Raw genomic sequence first — 12,843 nt, forward strand, 5'->3', positions numbered from 1 at the left:
TTTCTATTTTATAGACAGTATATTTAATATTTACATTAAATAGATAATATACATCTAATTTTAAATATTACCTTTATAATATTTTAAGAAAATATATTATCTAGCTAAAATGCTACAGAACATACAGTCAGCCCTCGGTATTTGCAGGGGATTAGTTCCAGGACCTGCCACGGATAACAAAATCTGCAGATTGTCAAATCCCATAGTCTGCATGCTGTAGCCCTGGTTCCTCCATATTCCTGGTTCTGCATCTGAGGACTCAACAAACCTCGGAAGTTGTAGTAATGTAGTATGGATTGGAAAAAATCCATGTAAAAGTGGACCCACACAGTTCAAACCCATGTTGTTCAAAGGATCAACTTGAATTTAAAGTATTTTTAATCATAGTTTAATAGAGTTTTTTAAATCCCAGAAACCAAAAATTTAAGGCAAAAACATTCATCTCAAAAGGTTAAGAGAACACTGAAAACAGTGTCTAACTTGAGGGCCGCTGCTGGTCCCTGATGGTCAAGATCTGCGCTGTCTTCTACAGTTGCCACTTGCCACATGTGTCTATTTAAATTTAAATTTTTAGATATTAAATAAAATTTAAAATTCAATCCTTCAGTTGCACAAGTCACATCCAAGTGTTCAGTAACCATAGTGGCAGTGGATACCATGTTGGACAGTATAGACACAGAACATCATGTAAGACAAAGTAAATTTGTCCAGAGTGATTTCAGCTATAGTCTAGCCTCAGCCCGATCCCCAGGGGAGTTCTGTAGTATGAAGACACTATGAGGTTGTTTCACCTTGAGACAAAAGGCTTAGATTGTTTTTATTTAAGACACAGACTGTATATATTAATTCTTTACATCAAGTATCTTTTCCATGAACACATTTTTAATTGGTGTTTTAGAGCCATGTTAACATAAATAATTTAGACATTCTTTATAAGCTTTATTATTTTCATTGTTCATTTTAACTTCTTCTATATCATAGTTTTAATGTTTGATTATATTTATGCCCAATAGAAAATTATAGGAAATATACCAGATATCAATATACTCTCTATTGCGATTAAATCTCTATTAACATTTCACTACATCCTTCAGATTATTTTCAAAGAAACAAAATGTTACAAAGACAGCTACAGAGCCATCTTCGATACCTTCCTCATCCCTATCTACCTTTTCTGAAATAACTGCTATTATACTCATACATGTTTTGCTCTTCCTTTGAGTAAACTTCCTCAATATTTGATCCTATATCTATACTCAACATTTTTTTTACCTACAACATTATGTTTATGAGACTTATCTGTGTTGATACATTCAAGTCTAGTTCATTCATTTTCATTCTTATGCTTTTCATGGGACCAACAAACCCCAATGTATTTTTTCATTCCCTTATTGTCTGCCAGGATTTCTTAGCCTTGCAACAAATAACAAACAATTCAGAAATGAACATCTTTGTACATGCTTACTTAAGCAAAACTTCTCCCTGATAAGCAAGGCCCAGAATTAAAATTGTTGAGCTATGGAGAGCACTCACTGTCAACTTTACGTGCTAATTCCAAACAGCTTTCCAAAGTCGTTGTGCCCATTTTCCCTCCCTTCAGCCAAGTATGAGAGTTCTTATTTCTCCACATTATCACTCAGTTGACATTATCATATTAATAAATTTGTTAATATAAAATGTTATGTCTGTTTTAACGTACATTTCTTAGTTACTAAAGAAGTTGGACATCTTTACATATCTTTATTAGACATCCATCTTTCTTCCTCTGTGAATTTACTGTTATATCTTGTGACAATATTTCTCTTTCTGTATTATTGATTTCTAAAAATAATATGTTCTGGACATTAATTTTTTATTGGTAATATGAGCTGCAACTACCTTTTCTCAGTCTATAAACTTGTATTTTCATTTTTGTCATCTTTTATCCTACAGAAGTTTTGTGTCTTAATGTAGCAAAATGTATCAATATTTTTCTTCTTGCTTTGTGCTTTGTGTGTTTAAGAATTATCTTCAAAGGCATGAGGGATAGATTAGGAGACTGGGGCTGACATATACACACTACTATATATAAAATAGATAACTAATAAGAACCTACTGTATAGCACAGGGAACTCTACTCAGTACTCTGTAATGGCCTGTATGGGAAAAGAATCTTAAAAAAGAGTGGATATATGTATATGTATATTTGAATCACTTTGCTGTACAGCTGAAACTAATGCAACACTGTAAATCAACTATACTCCAATAAAAATTTTAAAAAAAGAATTATCTTCTACTAATGACATAAAGATATACTCTTTTTTGGTTAAAAGTTTTAGTTTCACTTTTGATATTTAGATCTTTAACCTATCCAGAATATATTTTTTTGTGAATGATGTAATGTAGAGATCTAATTTTATTTTGTACTATATAAATAGCCAATATCCTCAGAATCATTTGTTAAATATCAATAATTCATCTTTTCCCTACTGATTTTATTATCACCACTTTCATATATAAAACACCCTAATATATATTGGTCTTATTTCAATTTCATTATTCTTTATCAGTCTAGCTGTCTATCTGGGCAAGTACCTCACAGCTTTAAATAGTGCAGCTTTATATTACTGCCGAGCATCTGGTAAAATGATTTATCACTTTTTTTTTCTTTTTTCTAGTCATCTAGGCTAAGGGCTTAGGTTTTTGTATCATGCCCCTTATATCAATCATTGGCTGCAGATTGCCCCCAGGATGGGAAGGCTAGCTTCCCAGACATTTCTGGCCAACTTGGCTCCTGAGCCCAAAGGCAACTCTCTGGAGAAGTGTGCAGTTATAAGCCATTAGCAGCAAACACTCACAGCAAAAGATGAGTGCACTGGCCTAGCAGAAGGCATCTGGGTGGGACACTAACAGTTTCCAGTACAGGGACCCATAAGGAAACAGATGGCACACTCAAATTAGGATACTTTAAAGACAGTGTATTTGCAAAGGGGCTATTTTTAAAGGTGTGCTTGGTGTTAGGTAAACTACAAGGGATGCAGCTGTTACTATTTCTAGAGCTGGGGGAATGAAGGAATAGAGTGGTTAATGGAACAAAGAAAGAAGGTCAAGTAAAAAGCTGCCTTGAGAGAGCAATGTCCTTCATCAGCCTGAGGTGACTACTGATGGGGGCCGGGGGTCAGGGAAATAAATACCCCAATTTCACTCTCCTTCCTCCCTCTCATCTCCCGCTGGGATCCCCATTTGCTAAGCCCACAGGGAAGCCAGAGTAAGTTTCTAATACTGTGCGTACAGGACAGGCCCTAGAGAAGCGCTCAAATAGGAAGGACAGAGAAGGAATCTGGTAGAGCAAATGGACAATGCCCTGCACAAAAGCAAATCAAAGATGTTTCAAACAAAAATGAGTCACCCTCTCTGAGCCTTTCCAACCCTGCTATCTAAAATAATGCGCCTCCGACCTCTGTCCTTCGTCACTCCTCTAGCCACTAACTCTGCTATTTGTCTCCAAACCGCTGTATTTACATGAAATTACATTAAAACTTCCACAAAATGATGAAGAAAAGTAAACACATGAATAGAAAGATGGGCGAAGTACAAAACTAAGCAATTCACCAAAGAAAAGTATAAATGTTTAACTACACTAGTAATCAAAGAAATGAAATGTATTATAAAATACACATATAATTTTCACCTATCAAACTGACAAATACTTAATATGGTAATTTCCAGTGTTAGGGTTTGAGGAAAACACACTAAGGTGGGAATTGAAAATTGGTGTAACATTTCTGAAGAGTAATTTGAAAACATATACCCATAATTTTAAACACGCCATTTCCCTAAGAGATTAGGGAAATATTCTAGGAGATAATTCAATATGTTCTCAAAGATGAGAGTTATTCACAGTAGCTAAAAACTGCCAACAATCTATATGTCCAATAACAGGAAATAGCTTATTAATTTCCCAAACTGTGTTCCTTAGAGCACTAGTCTCATGAGATTCTGCTTAAAAAGAAGTCCACAGCCAACTAAATGTGAGAATTCCCTTGGGATGAAAGGGAAAATTTACAAGCTGGGCTAACATGACATGATCTGTGGTCAGGACAAAAGCAAGGCAACTACTTGGATTTATACGTGGGCTAAAAATTACAAATTTAGCCTCATTAGCTCTGTTCCAACCATCAGAACTCACAGAAGCAGGTTGCCTGTGAAAAGTTTAGCACCAGCTCACCATGAACTTGCATGTTTCCTGACAAGTGAGGGGGCGGCCACCTTTCCTGTTATCCCACTAATTCCGTTTCTGGAGGGCGGCTCTCCCAACTCACCCTGGACCTGGCATGGGGCAGCCACCTGGGGGAACAGTGCGGGCTTGGCTCTCTGAGGCCAACTGAGGCACTAGGAACTGCTGTATTCTTTGGGCCTGGGAGCGATGCTGACTTAGAAGCATTCAGTCATAATCCCACCAATGCTTGCTTCGTTTCACTGGCTACTCAGCCAAGCACATAGACATAGCTCATATTGCACTTTGCTCTACTGCACTTTGAAAATACTGGGGTTTTTTTTACCAGTTGAAGGTTTGTGGCAACCCCACATTGACCAACTCTACAGGCGTCATTTTTCCAATCGCCTTTTATCTCTGTGTCATATTTTGGTAATTCTTACAATATTTCAAACTTTTTCATTACTATTACATTTGTTACTGTGATCTGTGATGTTACTGTTGTAATCTTTGTTTTGTATTTTAAAATTAAAGTATGTATTTTTTAAGACATAATGCTATTGCACACTTAATAGACTACAGTAAATATGACTTTTATACGCACTGGGAAACCAAAAAAACTCATGTGACTCACTTTATTACAATATTCACTTTATTGCAGTGGTCTGGAACCAAACCTGCAATATCTCTGAGGTCTGCCTGTACACCAGAAGGTTGACTGGTGAGTTCTGATGGTTGGAAAACAGGACTCATTTATCCGATTTAACTAATTGGTTAACTAATTTAACCAACTTAACTAATTGGTTATCATTTTAACTGAAATTCATTTTTATGTTATATATGATTCATTGTTTATTAGTCATTGTGCAACAGATTACTCAATACTTAGGGGCTTTAAACTATGAGAAGTTATTATTTCAGTTTCTGTGAATCAGGAACCTGGGCACAGCTTAGTTGGATGCCTCTGGCTCCAGGTCTCTCATGAGGTTGTGAGCAAGCTGTCAGCTAGGTCTGTATCCTCATCTGATGGCTTGACAGAGAAAGGATCTGCTACCAACTTTACTCATGTCACTGAAGGATTCAGTGCCTCACTGGCTCTTAGCTGAAGCCCTCCTTCTGTTCCCATCCATGGGGCAGCTCCAACAGTGTGGCCAGCTCCTCTCAGAGGAAGCCAGAGAGAGTGCAAGAGAGAACTAGGAAGGAAGCCACAATGCTTTTGTAACCTGATCTCAGAAGTGACAGCTCATCATTTGCCCTATTCTATTTGTTAAAGGCGAGGCACTAGGTCCAGCTCACACTGGAGAGGAGGGATTCCATGCAGGCAGGAACACCAGGTGAGGCTCACTGGGGGCCATTTAGCTGCTGCCTACCACAGTCTCTAGTATGAAAGCCCTTGAAAGTCTTAAGTGACTGAGGCTTGCTAAGTAACTCCCCTAATCATAATGGAGGTCTGTCTGACAGAAGGGGTCAAGAAGGGGGCCACAAAGATATAAAATAGATGGGTAGACATGGGGAGGGGGAAGGGTAAGCTGGGACAAAGTGAAAGAGTGGCATGGACTTATATATACTGCCAAATGTAAAATAGATAGCTAGTGGGAAGCTGCTGCATAGCACAGGGAGATCAGCTCGGTGCTTTGTGACCACCTAGAGGGGTGGGATAGGGAGGGTGGGCGGGAGACGCAAGAGGGAAGAGATATGGGGATATATGTATATGTATAACTGATCCACTTTGTTATAAAGCAGAAACTAACACACCATTGTAAAGCAATTATACGCCAATAAAGATGTTAAAAAAGAAAAGCTATAAACCAATCACAATATATTAGCCTTATTTGAACCAAAGAAATAAACTTTTTAAAAAGTTATGATACAATTGGAAATTTAAAAAAAATAGATGGGTAAATATCTAACATCAGTTTTTTTCCAATTTAATTTGGTGAAGAGTCTCACTAACTTGCGTAGGTTCTTGGGTCCCTGGGGAAGGAAAAGGGGAGTGGTGGGTACTGACAAGAGAGGGAAAGGGTGGAGGAAAGGACAGAAATGTCTCAGAAACCAAGAAAAGGGATAACCAGGACCACTTCATAATTTTGCAAAGGGGTAATTCAGCTTTATCACTGCAGTGTCACTTCAACCCTTGTCTGCTGAGGGCTCATTTGTGGTGTGAATTATCTAGGCGCCTTGTGTCTCATCTGCTTCTTCCTGCTTTTATGTACATTTTTGCCATTTCTTGCTCCTTTGTACCTTTGGAAAATTCAAAAGGGAAAAATGAAGTAGTAAAATTCAAACCAATCCAGTATTTAAGTACACTGTAGAGTGAAAAAAAAACATTCTCCACCATGTTTCCAATGCTGATGTACTTACACAGACAATTGGATAAGTGAACTGGGAAACTAAATGATTGTGTAATTCAGCACAATCAAGTTGATGAATTAAAAAAATTTCTTCTGACCTTAAAACCTTCCAGGGCTTCCCTGGTGGCGCAGTGGTTGAGAGTCTGCCTGCCGATGCAGGGGACACAGGTTTGTGCCCCGGTCCAGGAGGATCCCACATGCTGCGGAGCGGCTTGGCCTGTGAGCCATGGCCACTGAGCCTGCGCGTCCGGAGCCTGTGCTCCACAACGGGAGAGGCCACAACAGCGAGAGCTCCGTGTACTGCCAAAAAAAAAAAAAAAAAAAAAACCTTCCAATGTGGGACGCCAGTCAATAAATGTCAATAAATTGGTACCCCTCTTTCTCAACATCTGTAGGAATACAGTTTTCCTCCTGAATTGACACAAAAAAAATCCCATCCTGCTGCCTACAATTTACTCAGTGAGACATGCAAAGAGCATGATCTATTTTTGGCTTCCCTAGCAAAGCTGCTTTAGGGTATAATCTTTTTCTCTGCCCTGCCTGGGATGAGGTAGGTGACATAGGAGGTCTTTCTTATTTCTAATTTTACAATGTCTTTCAGCAAACAGCAGGTAAACAATTTTAATACAAGGCCATTTTCATTATATGTCTAGTAGAGAATATGTCCCTGAATTAAAATAAACAGTAATAATACAAAAAAAACTTGCTCATACAATAATAGCAACCTTCCAAAATTACAGTGATTGTGATGCCCAGCAGTATAATACAAAATGTGGTTTTTATCTCAGAAGACACAGAATTTATTATTTTCCACCTACCTGGCATTTTAGAACAATTGTAACCAGGTTTCTGAAAGAACAATTCAGTACAGTAGCTCTCAAACACGAAAAATATTTTTTCAGTCATTTCATTGAAATGACCCATCTAAAATAGTGCTTCAACAAAATGCTGTCCACCCTGCCCTGGTAATTATGTCATGTCTGGTGTGTACTAATTTACACAGTTTATTGTTTTCCTACATAATTAAGGCTATTAAGCTGAATTCAGAGGCTGTGGTACACCTACAGTTCTTAATTAATTAAACAAACATGCAGAGAAGTTACTGCCAAAGTCAGAACCTTGCCTTCACTCTCCTGGTGGGCAAGATGCTGAAGAAATGGGCGAGAAGGGCTGTCACCTGGAGTTGTCCTTTAGTCACAGTTTTCTATTCATGGGGAAACACTGCAAAGTCATCTCCCAGAAAGTGGACACTTTAATTCAGTGTCCCATAATCTCTCACCATTGAATCACCAAACATGACACAGTATACATAGTTTTTTAAGCATATAATGGGATTGATTACCACTTCTCCATAGTTTCATCAAGGTGAAGAATTTTCCAAGATACTCACTCCAGGCTACCTTTGGATACCATCTTTTCATGGGTCATAAGCTAGGTAAGTCAGGGGAAGGTGTTTTCTCCAGACTTTTTATTCTCTTCACAGCCCCCCACACCCCATATTCATCCAACATAGTAGACCTAAGTATTCTGTGTGTCAGCCATGTGCACTCACTAACACATGTGAGAAAATACCCATTGGCCTGGGTTGCAAGGTCCTTAAAGAATTATAACATTTCTGGGACTTCCCTGGTTGTCCAGTGGGTAAGACTCCACGCCTCCAGTGCAAAGGCTGGGGTTCGATCCCTGGTCAGGGAACTATATCCCACATGCATGCCACAACTAAGAAGCCCTCATGCTGCAACTAAGAAGCCCACATGCTGCAACTAAGAAGCCTGCATGCCGCAACTAAGAAGCCCGCATGCCCAACTAAAGATTCTTCATGCCGCAACGAAGATCCCGCGTGCTGCAACTAAGACCTGGAGTAGCCAAAAAATAAATTAAAAAAAAAAGAATTATAACATTTCTCCTTTCTTTCACAAGACACCAGTGCTGTGCTTTGCACCTAGCACACCAGTCCAGGGCACTTCCCCAAAGGCACTGAAGGAAAGTAGGATACCAGAAGGTCTGCTCTTACATAGCTTTACTTCATAGTTATAATGTAGTCTTCTCAAACACGTCCTCAAAACCTAAAAAATCTTTAGACATATCTATTAAAAGTTCTCTGTGGGCTTTTTAAAATTTTTCTATAAATGTAAATTTCTATTACAAAATAAAGATGTATTTGGTATTTCCCAATGACTTGATTTTGGGCAAATTTTACTTCTCTCTTTCACTACTCCTAGTGAATATTCCATTATTACTCCTGTACTAATTATTACTGGAGTAATAATCAAATCTGATTATTCAATTATCACTGCTGTACTAATCCTGTAACAATTAATATAGGAGTAATAATCGAATTAGACTGGTAAAACCTATGTTCCAAAACCCAGATTATATGTTAGGAGAAGAGGGGAGCCCACTGAATGGAGAAATGCTATAAACCAGACAAATGCCAGTATATGGTACTATTCTGTGTATGTTCCTGCAACATAATTAGGAGATCAAGTATAAGAAAATTCAGAACTCTTTAATGCATTTAAAATCACTGTCATGAAGCAATGGATGGCAAATTTGCATGTGAAAGGACTGTGAACAGCATGTAGGAAGAATTGTGAAATTACTATAGTATTTATTATTATAACTTGGTGGCATGCTAGTCTCATTTTACAATGAACTATAAGAATAGATTAAATTAGTGCCATTTTCTTTCCTTGTTAACATCTTTGTCACAAGAGCAAGCTGTCAAAATTTTAGTATCTAACATAGTCCACGGATTGTATGATAGTTGGCCATTTCTAAACTCTGGGCTTTGATTGGTTGCTCGCACCCCTGTCTTTGCAGACATGTGGGTTAAACACAAGGAAATAATATCTTTTAAGAAACTAATCAGATTGCAGACACCCTGAGAAAGGTAGGAAAGACAGTATAATGTTACAATTATGAAAAAGCATTTGATCATAAAACATTACCTCCTAGGAAAATTCTTTCGACCACTGCTGAAAAATACTGTTTGACACATGATTGTATTATAGAATAGGGACTACTCAGAGATGCATAATCTTATTAGCATCTCTCTGAGTTTTTTCATTATCATAAGGTAGGTAATGTACAATGAACATTTCCCTGGGGGGATCAGGAGAACCATGGTCTAGTCAACCTCGACACAAATGATCAGAATTTGATGATTTGTTACTTTCTTCTCGTGTCTTTTTCTTAGTCACTAGTTTCCTGGGCATCAGTTTTTACATCTAACATGGATGCTGAATCAGTCAGAGTTCTCCAGAGAAATAGAACCAATAGAATATAAAAGGAGATTTATTATGAAGTGCTCACACAATTATGGAGGCTGAGAAGTGTCATGATCTGCCTTCTGCAAGCTGGAGACTCAGGAAAGGCAGTGGTGGAATTCAGTCCAAGTCCAAAGACCTGAGAAACAGGGACACTGATGATATAAATCTCAGTTGAAGGGCAAGAGAAGATGACATGAGCCCCCCACCACCACCAATTAGTCCACTAATTCAAATGTTACTCTCATCCAGAAACACCTTCACAGACACACCCAGACATAATGTTTAACCAGATATGTAGGCATCTCCTGATCCAGTCAAGTTGACACAAAATTAACTATCCTAGATGTCCTTTTCCACTGTGACTTTCCTCTCCCACAATTCCCCATAATGATGATGATCGAAAGTTTTGGTTTGCCCGGGACTGTCCAACTTTGTCCCTGTTGTCTCAGTTTAATTGTTAGCAGAAGCTTCTTTCACTCTCAAAATCATCCCAGTTTGAAAAACACATTATATGATCACTCTACCCATAATGCTTTCTCACAGCCTCTCTGAGACTTTCACTATTTATATTATATTGTACTAACATATGAATATGTTTTTGCTCTCCTACTACACTATAAATTGAGGACAGAATCTCACCTCACTTGTCTTTTTGACTATAACAGGGCTTTGAACAGGATAGGTACTCGATAAAATATTTTCTAAATTAATGAAAACAGTGCCCAAATCACATCAGTGCCCAAACTACACTCATTAACACTTGTGAAAAAATCTGTACTAGAACTATAATGTCTAGGAGAAGATAGTCATTTTATACTGACAAGATCAAACCCCACTTTGAGCATCTTGTATCATCTTGTATAGGTGATAGGGCTGCTATGCAGAATTTTCAATATGTACCTGTTTGAGGGCACCCAGCCAAGGGATGGGTGTAGCTGGAATTCAGCCTTAGTCCATCTGTCATTTGATGTGGTATTTGGGCTAGTGGAGACCTCCCCCCAACCAACCTGGTTTCCAGAGGCCAATCCAGGTTTTATACAGCCTGAAGCTTATACAAATGGGGGAGAAGCTCTTTCCAAAAAAAATACATAAAATTATGAACACAAAATTAGGTATGAAATTGTATGTTTCTTTAGAATATGAAATGACATCAAATTTAGAGAAGTTACCAAAGTATCACCTAATCCATAGGAATAACATAATATTTGTATTACTTAACTGTTTGACATACAACTATAATATTCTTTCTCCTATTTTTTGGCTGCTGAATACTTAAATAGTTCTTTGGTGTGTGGACATCCGATTTTCCCAGAACAATTTGTTGAAGAGACTCTTCTTCCCCCTTTGAATGGCCTCAGTGCCGTTGTTGAAAATCAATTGACCATATACATGAGGGTTTACTTCTGGGCTCTCAATTCCATTCCATCGGTCTATATGTCTATCTTTATGCCGGTACCACACTGTTTGGGTCACTGTAGCTTTGTAGTAAGTTTTGAAATCAGGAAGTATGAGTCTTTCAACTTTGTTCTTCTTCTTCACAATTGTTTTGGCTATTAAGGTCCTTTGAAATTCCATGCGTTTCACTTCAAATTTCAAATCACGACTATAGCAGCTAGAATAATTTAACTATACACAGAAGTGATTGCAAACCACATATGGATCCCACTGAATCCAAATAATATGCATTCCAAATCGATTTTCAAGAACTGGTCAATACCACTATGACCCCACCTTACCTGAGGGGAAGTACGATGGGTGGGAAGTTGAAGTGGAAAGGGACAGACAATGGCAGTTAAAATATCTTCTTTCAGCAAATTTTACAAAGATATATGTCCATATGAACACATTTCTAGGGCTCCCTATGAGTGAGGTACACTGAAATTTAGCTTCACTATAAATTTGCCTCTTCCTGTTCTCATGCTTTTACAGTACCAGGAAATATGATTTAAAGCAGAAAGAACTCGAATAGAGAAGATTTTATGGGAACATAAGAACAACCCTCAAATACTTAAATGACATTATATAGAATCTGAATTAGTTGTGACCACCTAGAGGGGTGGGTTAGGGAGGGTGGGGGGAGGGAGACGCAAGAGGAAAGAGATATGGGGACATATATATATATGTATAACTGATTCTCTTTGTTATAAAGCAGAAACTAACATACCATTTTAAAGCAATTATACTCCAATAAAGATGTTTTTAAAAAAAAGAATTTGAATTAGGATTTAACTACTCTGAATGGGGCTACTATGAAGATACTGAATATATTTGTTTCCATCTGTGAGCATGATTGATTTCATAATCTATACCTTAGGGTATATTTGGGATTTACTTCCTACCTTCTAGCAGCTCTATGAAAGTAAGAAATAAATCCAGTCATTCATCTGACTATATCAACTACACAGTCTTGGACAGCTAGATGTGTAGATAAAGCTCTTGGCTCCTCAGTTAAGAACATTATCAGTGAGGAAGTTCCCTTTTGCATCTGTTTATGTGTCCATCTGCCCCCCATTATTCATAAGCTTCTTAAGAACAGGAGTTTTTCATCTTTATATCCCCAGCACTTAGCTCAGCACCAAGCCTATACTGGCTGTATACAGTAGGTGCAAACATATGCATTTAAAATATATATATTTATTTATTTATTTATGTGGCTGCTTTGGGTCTTAGTTGCAGCACGCAGGCTCTTCATTGCGGCTCACGGGCTCAGTAGTTGCAACACAGGTTTAGTTGCTCCGTGTCACATGGGATCTTAGTTCCCTGACCAGGGATTGAACCTGTGTCCCCTGCATTGGAAGGCGGATTCTTAACCACTGGACCACCAGGGAAGTCCCACAAATATATGCATTTTTGAATCAGTCAAGGAATCAATAAATGTTTAGATTATTAATCCATAACTTTAATTTTGTGCTTACTGTACACAAAGCATTATATCAGAAAATGTATCTCTAGTCCCTCAGGAATCATATTTCATTTTAAGACAATAAGAGTTGTGAGAATGACAATGACAGTTAATTTAAAGGAA

The sequence above is a fragment of the Delphinus delphis genome, chromosome 2 (assembly GCF_949987515.2).
Source record: "Delphinus delphis chromosome 2, mDelDel1.2, whole genome shotgun sequence".
NCBI lineage: Eukaryota > Metazoa > Chordata > Mammalia > Artiodactyla > Delphinidae > Delphinus > Delphinus delphis.